Here is a 12,552-nt window from a genome sequence, read left to right on the forward strand (position 1 = left end):
CAGGAGCAGGGCCAGGAGCAGGTCCAGGAGCAGGGCCAGAAGCAGGTTCAGGGGCAGGGCCAGGAGCAGGTCTAGAAGCAGGTCCTGCTGTAGATCCAGAAGCAGGTCCAGGAGCAGGTCCAGGAGCAGGGCCAGGAGCAGGTCTAGAAGCAGGTCCTGCTGTAGATCCAGAAGCAGGTCCAGGAGCAGGGCCAGGAGCAGGTCCAGGAGCAGGGCCAGGAGCAGGTCCAGGAGCAGGGCCAGAAGCAGGTTCAGGAGCAGGGCCAGGAGCAGGTCCAGGAGCAGGGCCAGGAGCAGGTCTAGAAGCAGGTCCAGGAGCAGGGCCAGGAGCAGGGCCAGAAGCAGGTTCAAGAGCAGGGCCAGGAGCAGGGCCAGGAGCAGGGCCAGGAGCAGGGCCAGGAGCAGGGCCAGGAGCAGGTCTAGAAGCAGGTCCTGCTGTAGATCCAGAAGCAGGTCCAGGAGCAGGGCCAGGAGCAGGGCCAGGAGCAGGTCCAGGAGCAGGTCCAGGAGCAGGGCCAGGAGCAGGTCTAGAAGCAGGTCCTGCTGTAGATCCAGGAGCAGATCCAGGAGCAGGGCCAGGAGCAGGGCCAGAAGCACGTCCAGGAGCAGGGCCAGGAGCAGGGCCAAGAGCAGGGCCAGAAGCAGGGCCAGGAGCAGGGCCAGGAGCAGGTCCAGGAGAAGGTCCAGGAGCAGGGCCAGGAGCAGGGCCAGAAGCAGGTTCAGGAGCAGGTCCAGGAGCAGGGCCAGGAGCAGGTCCAGAAGCAGGTCCAGGAGCAGGTCCAGGAGCAGGGCCAGAAGCAGGTTCAGGAGCAGGGCCAGGAGCAGGTCTAGAAGCAGGTCCAGGAGCAGGTCCAGGAGCAGGGCCAGGAGCAGGTCTAGAAGCAGGTCCTGCTGTAGATCCAGGAGCAGGGCCAGGAGCAGGGCCAGGAGCAGGGCCAGGAGCAGGTTCAGGAGCAGGGCCAGAAGCAGGGCCAGGAGCAGGGCCAGGAGCAGGTTCAGGAGCAGGGCCAGAAGCAGGTCCAGGAGCAGGGCCAGGAGCAGGTTCAGGAGCAGATCCAGGAGCAGGGCCAGGAGCAGGGCCAGAAGCAGGTCCAGGAGCAGGGCCAGGAGCAGGTTCAGGAGCAGGGCCAGGAGCAGGTCCAGGAGCAGGGCCAGGAGCAGGGCCAGAAGCAGGTCCAGGAGCAGGTCCAGGAGCAGGTTCAGGAGCAGGGCCAGAAGCAGGGCCAGGAGCAGGGCCAGGAGCAGGTTCAGGAGCAGGGCCAGAAGCAGGTCCAGGAGCAGGGCCAGGAGCAGGTTCAGGAGCAGATCCAGGAGCAGGGCCAGGAGCAGGGCCAGAAGCAGGTCCAGGAGCAGGGCCAGGAGCAGGTTCAGGAGCAGGGCCAGAAGCAGGGCCAGGAGCAGGTCCAGGAGCAGGTCCAGGAGCAGGTCCAGGAGCAGGTCCAGGAGCAGGGCCAGAAGCAGGTCCAGGAGCAGGTCCAGGAGCAGGGCCAGAAGCAGGTTCAGGAGCAGGTTCAGGAGCAGGGCCAGAAGCAGGTCCAGGAGCAGGTCCAGGAGCAGGGCCAGAAGCAGGTCCAGGAGCAGGGCCAGAAGCAGGTCCAGGAGCAGGGCCAGGAGCAGGGCCAGGAGCAGGTCCAGGAGCAGGGCCAGGAGCAGGGCCAGGAGCAGGGCCAGGAGCAGGGCCAGGAGCAGGGCCAGGAGCAGGTTCAGGAGCAGGGCCAGAAGCAGGTCCAGGAGCAGGGCCAGGAGCAGGTTCAGGAGCAGATCCAGGAGCAGGGCCAGGAGCAGGGCCAGAAGCAGGTCCAGGAGCAGGTCCAGGAGCAGGGCCAGAAGCAGGTTCAGGAGCAGGTTCAGGAGCAGGGCCAGAAGCAGGTCCAGGAGCAGGTCCAGGAGCAGGGCCAGAAGCAGGTCCAGGAGCAGGGCCAGGAGCAGGTCCAGGAGCAGGGCCAGGAGCAGGGCCAGGAGCAGGGCCAGAAGCAGGTTCAGGAGCAGATCCAGGAGCAGGGCCAGAAGCAGGGCCAGGAGCAGGGCCAGGAGCAGGTCCAGGAGCAGGGCCAGAAGCAGGTTCAGGAGCAGGTCCAGGAGCAGGTTCAGGAGCAGATCCAGGAGCAGGGCCAGGAGCAGGGCCAGAAGCAGGTTCAGGAGCAGATCCAGGAGCAGGGCCAGAAGCAGGGCCAGGAGCAGGGCCAGGAGCAGGTCCAGGAGCAGGGCCAGAAGCAGGTCCAGGAGCAGGTCCAGGAGCAGGTTCAGGAGCAGATCCAGGAGCAGGGCCAGGAGCAGGGCCAGAAGCAGGTCCAGGAGCAGGTCCAGAAGCAGGTTCAGGAGCAGATCCAGGAGCAGGGCCAGAAGCAGGTTCAGGAGCAGGTTCAGGAGCAGGGCCAGGAGCAGGTTCAGGAGCAGGGCCAGGAGCAGGGCCAGGAGCAGGGCCAGAAGCAGGTCCAGGAGCAGGTGCAGGAGCAGGGCCAGAAGCAGGTTCAGGAGCAGGGCCAGGAGCAGGTGCAGGAGCAGGGCCAGGAGCAGGGCCAGAAGCAGGTCCAGGAGCAGGTCCAGGAGCAGGTCCAGGAGCAGGGCCAGAAGCAGGTCCAGGACCAGGGCCAGGAGCAGGGCCAGAAGCAGGTTCAGGAGCAGGGCCAGGAGCAGGGCCAGAAGCAGGTTCAGGAGCAGGGCCAGAAGCAGGTCCAGGAGCAGGTCCAGGAGCAGGTCCAGGAGCAGGGCCAGAAGCAGGTCCAGGAGCAGGTCCAGGAGCAGGGCCAGAAGCAGGTTCAGGAGCAGATTCAGGAGCAGGGCCAGAAGCGGGTTCAGGAGCAGGGCCAGGAGCAGGGCCAGAAGCAGGTCCAGGAGCAGGTCCAGGAGCAGGGCCAGAAGCAGGTTCAGGAGCAGATTCAGGAGCAGGGCCAGAAGCAGGTTCAGGAGCAGATTCAGGAGCAGGGCCAGAAGCAGGTTCAGGAGCAGATCCAGGAGCAGGGCCAGAAGCAGGTTCAGGAGCAGATCCAGGAGCAGGTCCAGGAGCAGGGCCAGAAGCAGGTTCAGGAGCAGGTCCAGAAGCAGATCCAGGAGCAGGGCCAGAAGCAGGTTCAGGAGCAGATCCAGGAGCAGGTCCAGGAGCAGGGCCAGAAGCAGGTTCAGGAGCAGGTCCAGAAGCAGGTCCAGGAGCAGGTCCAGGAGCAGGGCCAGAAGCAGGTTCAGGAGCAGATTCAGGAGCAGGGCCAGAAGCAGGTTCAGGAGCAGATTCAGGAGCAGGGCCAGAAGCAGGTTCAGGAGCAGATCCAGGAGCAGGTCCAGGAGCAGGGCCAGAAGCAGGTTCAGGAGCAGGTCCAGAAGCAGGTCCAGGAGCAGGTCCAGGAGCAGGGCCAGGAGCAGGGCCAGAAGCAGGTTCAGGAGCAGGGCCAGGAGCAGGGCCAGAAGCAGGTTCAGGAGCAGGGCTAGGAGCAGGTCCAGGAGCAGGTCCAGGAGCAGGGCCAGAAGCAGGTCCAGGAGCAGGTCCAGGAGCAGGTCCAGGAGCAGGGCCAGAAGCAGGTCCAGGACCAGGGCCAGGAGCAGGGCCAGAAGCAGGTTCAGGAGCAGATTCAGGAGCAGGGCCAGGAGCAGGGCCAGAAGCAGGTTCAGGAGCAGGGCCAGGAGCAGGGCCAGAAGCAGGTTCAGGAGCAGGGCCAGAAGCAGGTCCAGGAGCAGGTCCAGGAGCAGGTCCAGGAGCAGGGCCAGAAGCAGGTCCAGGACCAGGGCCAGGAGCAGGGCCAGAAGCAGGTTCAGGAGCAGATTCAGGAGCAGGGCCAGAAGCAGGTCCAGGAGCAGGGCCAGAAGCAGGTCCAGGAGCAGGGCCAGAAGCAGGTCCAGGACCAGGGCCAGGAGCAGGGCCAGAAGCAGGTTCAGGAGCAGATTCAGGAGCAGGGCCAGGAGCAGGGCCAGAAGCAGGTTCAGGAGCAGGGCCAGGAGCAGGGCCAGAAGCAGGTTCAGGAGCAGGGCCAGAAGCAGGTCCAGGAGCAGGTCCAGGAGCAGGGCCAGGAGCAGGGCCAGAAGCAGGTTCAGGAGCAGGGCCAGAAGCAGGTCCAGGAGCAGGGCCAGGAGCAGGTCCAGGAGCAGGGCCAGAAGCAGGTTCAGGAGCAGATTCAGGAGCAGGGCCAGAAGCAGGTCCAGGAGCAGGTCCAGGAGCAGGTCCAGGAGCAGGGCCAGAAGCAGGTCCAGGAGCAGGGCCAGGAGCAGGTCCAGGAGCAGGGCCAGGAGCAGGGCCAGAAGCAGGTCCAGGAGCAGGGCCAGGAGCAGGGCCAGAAGCAGGTTCAGGAGCAGGGCCAGGAGCAGGTCCAGGAGCAGGTCCAGGAGCAGGGCCAGAAGCAGGTTCAGGAGCAGATTCAGGAGCAGATTCAGGAGCAGGGCCAGAAGCAGGTCCAGGAGCAGATTCAGGAGCAGGGCCAGAAGCAGGTTCAGGAGCAGATTCAGGAGCAGATTCAGGAGCAGGGCCAGAAGCAGGTCCAGGAGCAGGTCCAGGAGCAGGGCCAGGAGCAGGGCCAGGAGCAGATCCAGGAGCAGGTCCAGGAGCAGGGCCAGAAGCAGGTTCAGGAGCAGGGCCAGAAGCAGGTCCAGGAGCAGGTCCAGGAGCAGGTCCAGGAGCAGGGCCAGAAGCAGGTCCAGGAGCAGATTCAGGAGCAGGGCCAGAAGCAGGTTCAGGAGCAGATTCAGGAGCAGGGCCAGAAGCAGGTTCAGGAGCAGGGCCAGGAGCAGGGCCAGAAGCAGGTCCAGGAGCAGGTCCAGGAGCAGGTCCAGGAGCAGGGCCAGAAGCAGGTCCAGGAGCAGGTCCAGGAGCAGGGCCAGAAGCAGGTTCAGGAGCAGATCCAGGAGCAGGTCCAGGAGCAGGTCCAGGAGCAGGTCCAGGAGCAGGGCCAGGAGCAGGTCCAGGAGCAGGTCCAGGAGCAGGGCCAGAAGCAGGTTCAGGAGCAGATCCAGGAGCAGGTCCAGGAGCAGGGCCAGAAGCAGGTTCAGGAGCAGGGCCAGAAGCAGGTCCAGGAGCAGGTCCAGGAGCAGGTCCAGGAGCAGGGCCAGGAGCAGGTCCAGGAGCAGGGCCAGGAGCAGGTCCAGGAGCAGGGCCAGAAGCAGGTTCAGGAGCAGATTCAGGAGCAGGGCCAGAAGCAGGTCCAGGAGCAGGTCCAGGAGCAGGTCCAGGAGCAGGGCCAGAAGCAGGTCCAGGAGCAGGGCCAGGAGCAGGTCCAGGAGCAGGGCCAGGAGCAGGGCCAGAAGCAGGTCCAGGAGCAGGGCCAGGAGCAGGGCCAGAAGCAGGTTCAGGAGCAGGGCCAGAAGCAGGTCCAGGAGCAGGGCCAGAAGCAGGTTCAGGAGCAGGGCCAGAAGCAGGTCCAGGAGCAGGTCCAGGAGCAGGGCCAGAAGCAGGTTCAGGAGCAGATCCAGGAGCAGGTCCAGGAGCAGGTCCAGGAGCAGGTCCAGGAGCAGGGCCAGAAGCAGGTCCAGGAGCAGATTCAGGAGCAGGGCCAGAAGCAGGTTCAGGAGCAGGGCCAGGAGCAGGGCCAGAAGCAGGTCCAGGAGCAGGTCCAGGAGCAGGTCCAGGAGCAGGGCCAGAAGCAGGTCCAGGAGCAGGTCCAGGAGCAGGGCCAGAAGCAGGTTCAGGAGCAGATCCAGGAGCAGGTCCAGGAGCAGGTCCAGGAGCAGGTCCAGGAGCAGGGCCAGAAGCAGGTTCAGGAGCAGATCCAGGAGCAGGGCCAGGAGCAGGGCCAGAAGCAGGTCCAGGAGCAGGTCCAGGAGCAGGGCCAGAAGCAGGTTCAGGAGCAGGTTCAGGAGCAGGTTCAGGAGCAGGGCCAGGAGCAGGGCCAGAAGCAGGTCCAGGAGCAGGTCCAGGAGCAGGTCCAGGAGCAGGGCCAGAAGCAGGTCCAGGAGCAGGTCCAGGAGCAGGGCCAGAAGCAGGTTCAGGAGCAGATCCAGGAGCAGGTCCAGGAGCAGGTCCAGGAGCAGGTCCAGGAGCAGGGCCAGGAGCAGGTCCAGGAGCAGGTCCAGGAGCAGGGCCAGAAGCAGGTTCAGGAGCAGATCCAGGAGCAGGTCCAGGAGCAGGGCCAGAAGCAGGTTCAGGAGCAGGGCCAGAAGCAGGTCCAGGAGCAGGTCCAGGAGCAGGTCCAGGAGCAGGGCCAGAAGCAGGTCCAGGAGCAGGGCCAGGAGCAGGTCCAGGAGCAGGGCCAGAAGCAGGTTCAGGAGCAGATTCAGGAGCAGGGCCAGAAGCAGGTCCAGGAGCAGGTCCAGGAGCAGGTCCAGGAGCAGGGCCAGAAGCAGGTCCAGGAGCAGGGCCAGGAGCAGGTCCAGGAGCAGGGCCAGGAGCAGGGCCAGAAGCAGGTCCAGGAGCAGGGCCAGGAGCAGGGCCAGAAGCAGGTTCAGGAGCAGGGCCAGAAGCAGGTCCAGGAGCAGGGCCAGAAGCAGGTTCAGGAGCAGGGCCAGAAGCAGGTCCAGGAGCAGGTCCAGGAGCAGGGCCAGAAGCAGGTTCAGGAGCAGATCCAGGAGCAGGTCCAGGAGCAGGTCCAGGAGCAGGTCCAGGAGCAGGGCCAGAAGCAGGTCCAGGAGCAGATTCAGGAGCAGGGCCAGAAGCAGGTTCAGGAGCAGGGCCAGGAGCAGGGCCAGAAGCAGGTCCAGGAGCAGGTCCAGGAGCAGGTCCAGGAGCAGGGCCAGAAGCAGGTCCAGGAGCAGGTCCAGGAGCAGGGCCAGAAGCAGGTTCAGGAGCAGATCCAGGAGCAGGTCCAGGAGCAGGTCCAGGAGCAGGTCCAGGAGCAGGGCCAGAAGCAGGTTCAGGAGCAGATCCAGGAGCAGGGCCAGGAGCAGGGCCAGAAGCAGGTCCAGGAGCAGGTCCAGGAGCAGGGCCAGAAGCAGGTTCAGGAGCAGGTTCAGGAGCAGGTTCAGGAGCAGGGCCAGGAGCAGGTCCAGGAGCAGGGCCAGGAGCAGGTCCAGGAGCAGGGCCAGAAGCAGGTCCAGGAGCAGGGCCAGGAGCAGGTCCAGGAGCAGGTTCAGGAGCAGGGCCACGAGCAGGGCCAGAAGCAGGTTCAGGAGCAGGTCCAGGAGCAGGTCCAGGAGCAGGTCCAGGAGCAGGGCCAGAAGCAGGTTCAGGAGCAGATCCAGGAGCAGGGCCAGGAGCAGGGCCAGAAGCAGGTCCAGCAGCAGGTCCAGGAGCAGGGCCAGAAGCAGGTTCAGGAGCAGGGCTAGGAGCAGGTCCAGGAGCAGGGCCAGGAGCAGGGCCAGGAGCAGGTCCAGGAGCAGGGCCAGAAGCAGGTTCAGGAGCAGGTCCAGGAGCAGGGCCAGAAGCAGGTCCAGGAGCAGGTCCAGGAGCAGATCCAGGAGCAGGTCCAGGAGCAGGGCTAGGAGCAGGTCCAGCAGCAGGGCCAGGAGCAGGTTCACGAGCAGGTTCAGGAGCAGATCCAGGAGCAGGTTCAGGAGCAGGTCCAGGAGCAGGGCCAGGAGCAGGGCCAGAAGCAGGTTCAGGAGCAGATCCAGGAGCAGGGCCAGAAGCAGATCCAGGAGCAGGTCCAGGAGCAGGTCCAGGAGCAGGGCCAGAAGCAGGTCCAGGAGCAGGTTCACGAGCAGGTTCAGGAGCAGATCCAGGAGCAGGTTCAGGAGCAGGTCCAGGAGCAGGGCCAGGAGCAGGGCCAGAAGCAGGTTCAAGAGCAGTTCCAGGAGCAGGGCCAGGAGCAGGGCCAGGAGCAGGTCCAGGAGCAGGGCCAGAAGCAGGTTCAGGAGCAGGGCCAGGAGCAGGTCCAGGAGCAGGGCCAGAAGCAGGTCCAGGAGCAGGTCCAGGAGCAGGGCCAGAAGCAGGTTCAGGAGCAGGGCCAGGAGCAGGTCCAGGAGCAGGGCCAGAAGCAGGTTCAGGAGCAGGGCCAGGAGCAGGTTCAGGAGCAGATTCAGGAGCAGGGCCAGGAGCAGGTCCAGGAGCAGGGCCAGGAGCAGGTTCAGGAGCAGGGCCAGAAGCAGGTTCAGGAGCAGGGCCAGGAGCAGGGCCAGAAGCAGGTCCAGAAGCAGGTCCAGGAGCAGGGCCAGAAGCAGGTCCAGGAGCAGGGCCAGAAGCAGGGCCAGGAGCAGGTTCAGGAGCAGGGCCAGAAGCAGGTTCAGGAGCAGGTTCTGGAGTAGGTGGAGGGGTAGCTCAAGGAGCAGGTCCGGAGCAGGTCCAGGGGCAGGTTCAGGAGCATGTCCAGGAGCAAGTGGGGGGGCAGCTCCTCGAGCTGTATCCTCTCCTCCTTCCCAAAATTAACTCACACATATAACAAATTTGCTTGATGAAAATATATTTCTAAAAATATGTATTGAAATTTATTTTTCTTTTTATTATTAAAAGTACATAAGGATGTCTTAAGGATAAATTCCGTCTTGTGTGTGCTCCTTGCGCCGTGTAATCCTGTGTGGTGCAAAATGTGGTGAGTATATTCCCAGCATATGTTGCCTGACGTGTTCCTTAAGCCTATTCCTTTTCCTTCCAGAGGCAGTGCATCAATGTGCTCCAAATGAAGATCTCAACGACGACGTGGTCCAGAACAGGAATTACGACAAGGATTATATTGAATTTTTATATATTATATAAATCAATTATGTATATTATATATATTGGCAGGAACCGTGTTTTAAGATAACAAATTTATAAATGTATTTATTTTAAACAACAAAGGCAAATAAAATGTTTATTAAAAGAATTTCGTTTTTTATATGGCTTCTACAGATATTGGCTGAACCGACAGAGCGAAGCTGCACAATCTTCGAATCTAAATTTGGCAGTTAAAGTAATATATTTAATGTTTTTTGTTGTTTTAAAATATAAATTGTTGTTCTAGCTCTTGTTGTTTTTGTTTTTGGGGTTTTTGTTGCTTTTATGTTGTTGTATTTGTTGTTGTTGTTGTTGTTGTTGTCGTTGTTGTTGTTGTTTTGTTGTTGTTGTTGTTGTTGTTGTTGTAATGTGTGTAGTTGTTGTTGTTGTACCTACTGTGTAAATCGTGTGGTTGTGTGTTGCAAACCAAGCCTTCGATGTGCTCGATTGCGCTTAATTTTCGGCCTGAAATACCAGGCGAACAGAAGGCAGCAGCAAGCAAATTTTATTTTCAGCAAAATCATTTTCACCCTAGAAGTATGCTACACCGCACCCTAGAAGAATGCTACACTTTTTTTAATTGCCTACTTTTGCATATTTTTGGCATTGCATGCTTTTGGGGGCACGGTGTAGCATACTTGTAGGATGAAAAATGATTTTGCAGAATATTAAATTTGCTTGCTGCTGCCTTCTGTTCGCCTGGTATTTCAGGCCGAAAATTAAGCGAAATCGAGCACATCGAAGGCTTGGTTTGCAACACACAACCACACGATTTACACAGTAGGTACAACAACAACAACTACACACATTACAACAACAACAACAACAACAACAACATCAACAACAACAACAACAACAACAACAACAACAACAACAAAACAACAACAACAACAAAAACAAAAAAATTATTTTTTAATTTACAACAAAAACATGAAAATTTGAATATATTTTTAAAATTTAATTGATAGATTTATTAAACTACAAGAAACTAACACAGGAAAGGTTTGCGAATAGAAATTAATGCATTTTGTGCATAGTTATGAGATCTTTAAGTTTAACTCACTGAGCGTCAAGTTTGAATTTTTAAAAATCTTTTTTCCCTGCGCTGAATTAACGGACGCCCAAGTATCTCTATCTATATTTATAAATTAAGGAATCCATAAAAATCATTCTTAATATAAGCAAATAATTATTGCTCAAGAGCGGAATGATGAAAATGTGGTAAATATTTAATTGTTCATGACAAAATACCTTCTATTTTATGGAAAATGTATACACTACTTTTAGAATTTTATTTGTCCTGCACTAGCTATATGGGGAATATAATTCAAGCTCCACACACACACACCCAAAGACTCTCTCTTTATGGCCAGGTAACTCGGGTAACGTGTAACTGGTATTTTTCGGTAGCCACTCGTAGGAAATCGTTTTGAATTTATGTCACCTGGTCAGCAAGGTGTCGCTGTGTGTGGCTTTCTTTATGCTGCTACCTCCCTCTCTCTCTCTCTCTCTCTCTCTCTTTCTCTTCCTTTGCTTTCCTCTCTTTTTCAGCCGCTTGTGTTCCCCTCTTGTGTCCCTTTTGAGGCAAACGCACCTTTTGTGCTGCTGTGGCTGGCCCTGCAGGGCTGGGCGCTGAAAAGTATGCTACGGTCTGCGCACATGGCACATAATTGAGTGACAACATGGTCTGAAACATTTGCCATGCGGATGCGGACACCATGAAGTGCTCCTACTCCTGCTCCTGCTCATGCTTCTGATGCTGCTGCTGCTGCTGCTGCTGCTTCTGGCCACATCGGCAAAAGGGGTGCTATTGGGGTTTTGGGGGTTTGGGGCATCGTCCTGCCAGCACAGCTGATGCAGGGCATTTGAATTTGTAATGAGATTACACACAGAGAGCGGTGGCAAGCAAGGTAGATGAGTTGGCACACCTGCCGGCCAAATGAAATGTGTCCTCCTCTTGTCCTGTCTCTACATCTTTCTCTCTGTCTGTTTGTGTATCTCTCCATCTCTGTCTCTTTGCGGCAGCAACTGTTAATTGTGGCCATAATTAAGGTGACCCCGAACCGGTCGGCCATACGCAAAACGTGACGAGCTCATTAATTTTATATGCCTTATTTGCCCTCAACTGGAGTCTGCCATCTCGCTTTCATTGTTTGTACTCACCTTTGCAGCTATCTCTATCTAAACATAGTTTTTATTAAAGAAAATATAAGTTAGATAATACTAATAAATACGTAAATATCTTATAAATTTGTATACATCAATTTATATTTATTTATAAAATCACCATAATATCAACATATATTTATAATACATAATAACTGATACAAATAATATCTATTCCTTGCAATAAATGTTATATCCTTAATCAAATTCCTCTTCTTTCTCTCTTCCTTTTTTTCCTATTTATTTCAGTGTAAATCCACCTGCAGCCATGGCTCTATCTCTATATCCATCTCCATCCGCATCTCTGGCCAAATTCAGTTTGCTTTTTCTCCATCTTTTTGTGTTGATTTAAGCCCAGAGATGCACAGAGGATGATGACGACGAGGAGGAGGATGATGGTGATGGTGATGGCTACGATGGCGATGACTCCAGGACGTTGTTAGCGCTGTTGCTGCCACTTGGCTGCTTTATGTCATTGCTGGTTAAGCGATGCGTCTAATTTGCAGCTGCTGCCAAGCTGGACGGCGGCCCATCACTCCTCCACATCCTCCACATCCACCACATTTACCTTACCTTTACCAGGTACAAGTGAAAATTTGCATTTTGTGAGGCGTAGCTAAGCTGGAAAAGAAAGCAGAGGAGCAGGACTAGAAAAAACTTAGAGATAGATCCCTAAATACTAACTGAAAAGTAGCCTTAAAATATTTTATAATAATAATTTAAGAGATATTAATTTAAGAAATTTAAATAAAAATATATGTAATAAGTTAAAATTAAGTTATATATTTTTAGGTATTCTTATAAGTACTTGTAGTACAAGGATATACGATGAATAAATCAAATAAAAACAAATATATTTCTGGTTATTATTTCAATAAATGGTATACACCTACAGCTTGCCTAGGGTATGAGAAAATACACTTACCCCGTACACCCACAATGCTGGCACACCTCCGGCAGTGGGTAAAAAATTGTTTGCATTTACTTTGGCTGTCGCTGCTCCTCCTGTTGCTCCTTTTGCTCCTGTTGGTCCTCGTCCTACCTTCATCTGCAAAAGAGAAAAAAGGGGAAGCCTCCTGCCACCTGGCTTCTACACCACCTCCTGAATCCTTCTCCTACTGTTCCTGATCCGGCTCCTGTAGCTCCCCTAGCTACTCCAGCTCCTCGCCAAAATCCACCCTAGCTAACCGCGTTGCTCGTTAATTTTGCAGCATTTCCGCTAGCAATTTTCAGGCAACTCCCTGCTGCAACTTCGTTGTTGTTGCACTTGTTGTTTTTGTCGCCTTGCAACCGGAAATGCAGGAAACGGATATTACACGCTCCAGAAAACAGAAAACAGAAGGGAGAAGGGGAGAGTGATGAAAGGGACGTAGGGAAAAGAGTGGCACTGGCACTGGCACTGGCACTGGAATAATATGAAAGAGATATGACTTTTGATGACAACACCCGCTGCCTTCGTTGCCTGCAATTTGATGCATTTTTGGTGTTTAGACACCGCCTCGGTGTCCTTAGGGTTCTGCACTCACCTTTCACAGCATTTCCCCAGCATTTCCCCAGCTTTTCCCCTGCTTTCCTTGTATCTTTTTGCAAAGCCTTTTGCATTTGCAACTGGAAACGCAATTGGAGCGTGCAAAAACGGAGCCAAGGAACGCGAACGAGGCGCTTTAATTGCTTAGCCCATGGAATTGTTGTCTCGCTGGCTGCCCCTCCTCTCCTTATCCATTTTCCCCCCTATTTTCCCTACTTTTCCTCCTTTTTTTTGAGTGTGCACTGCAGCGGCGTGGGATTTCCATTTTGCCTGTTCAATTGTTGGGAAAATGAAATTATTGCAAGCCAGCAGA

General features: G+C 56.4%; 1 long non-coding RNA gene and 1 pseudogene across 5 annotated transcripts in view; one reads left to right on the forward strand and one right to left on the reverse strand.

Moving 5' to 3' along the window:
- LOC110180465 (CTD nuclear envelope phosphatase 1 homolog pseudogene) overlaps nucleotides 1-8,654 on the forward strand; it is a 100,454-nt pseudogene extending 91,800 nt beyond the window's left edge. For all 4 annotated transcript variants that reach the window (XR_015272260.1, XR_015272258.1, XR_015272259.1 and 1 more), the window contains 2 exons: nucleotides 8,303-8,381; nucleotides 8,445-8,654. The product of XR_015272260.1 is annotated as a CTD nuclear envelope phosphatase 1 homolog pseudogene, transcript variant X3 (transcript). The remainder of the gene's footprint in view (nucleotides 1-8,302; nucleotides 8,382-8,444) is intronic.
- Nucleotides 8,655-10,788: 2,134 nt separating this feature from the next.
- On the reverse strand, nucleotides 10,789-12,509 carry LOC110180557 (uncharacterized). Its single transcript, XR_002319477.2, has 3 exons — nucleotides 12,238-12,509; nucleotides 11,637-12,116; nucleotides 10,789-11,332 (listed from the first exon to the last, which is right to left on the reverse strand). It is a non-coding gene; the product is annotated as an uncharacterized LOC110180557 (long non-coding RNA).
- Nucleotides 12,510-12,552: the final 43 nt, after the last annotated feature.

This window comes from Drosophila serrata, unplaced genomic scaffold (assembly GCF_035046125.1).
Source record: "Drosophila serrata isolate PLE 108 unplaced genomic scaffold, ASM3504612v1 contig_276, whole genome shotgun sequence".
In the NCBI taxonomy this organism is placed as follows: domain Eukaryota; kingdom Metazoa; phylum Arthropoda; class Insecta; order Diptera; family Drosophilidae; genus Drosophila; species Drosophila serrata.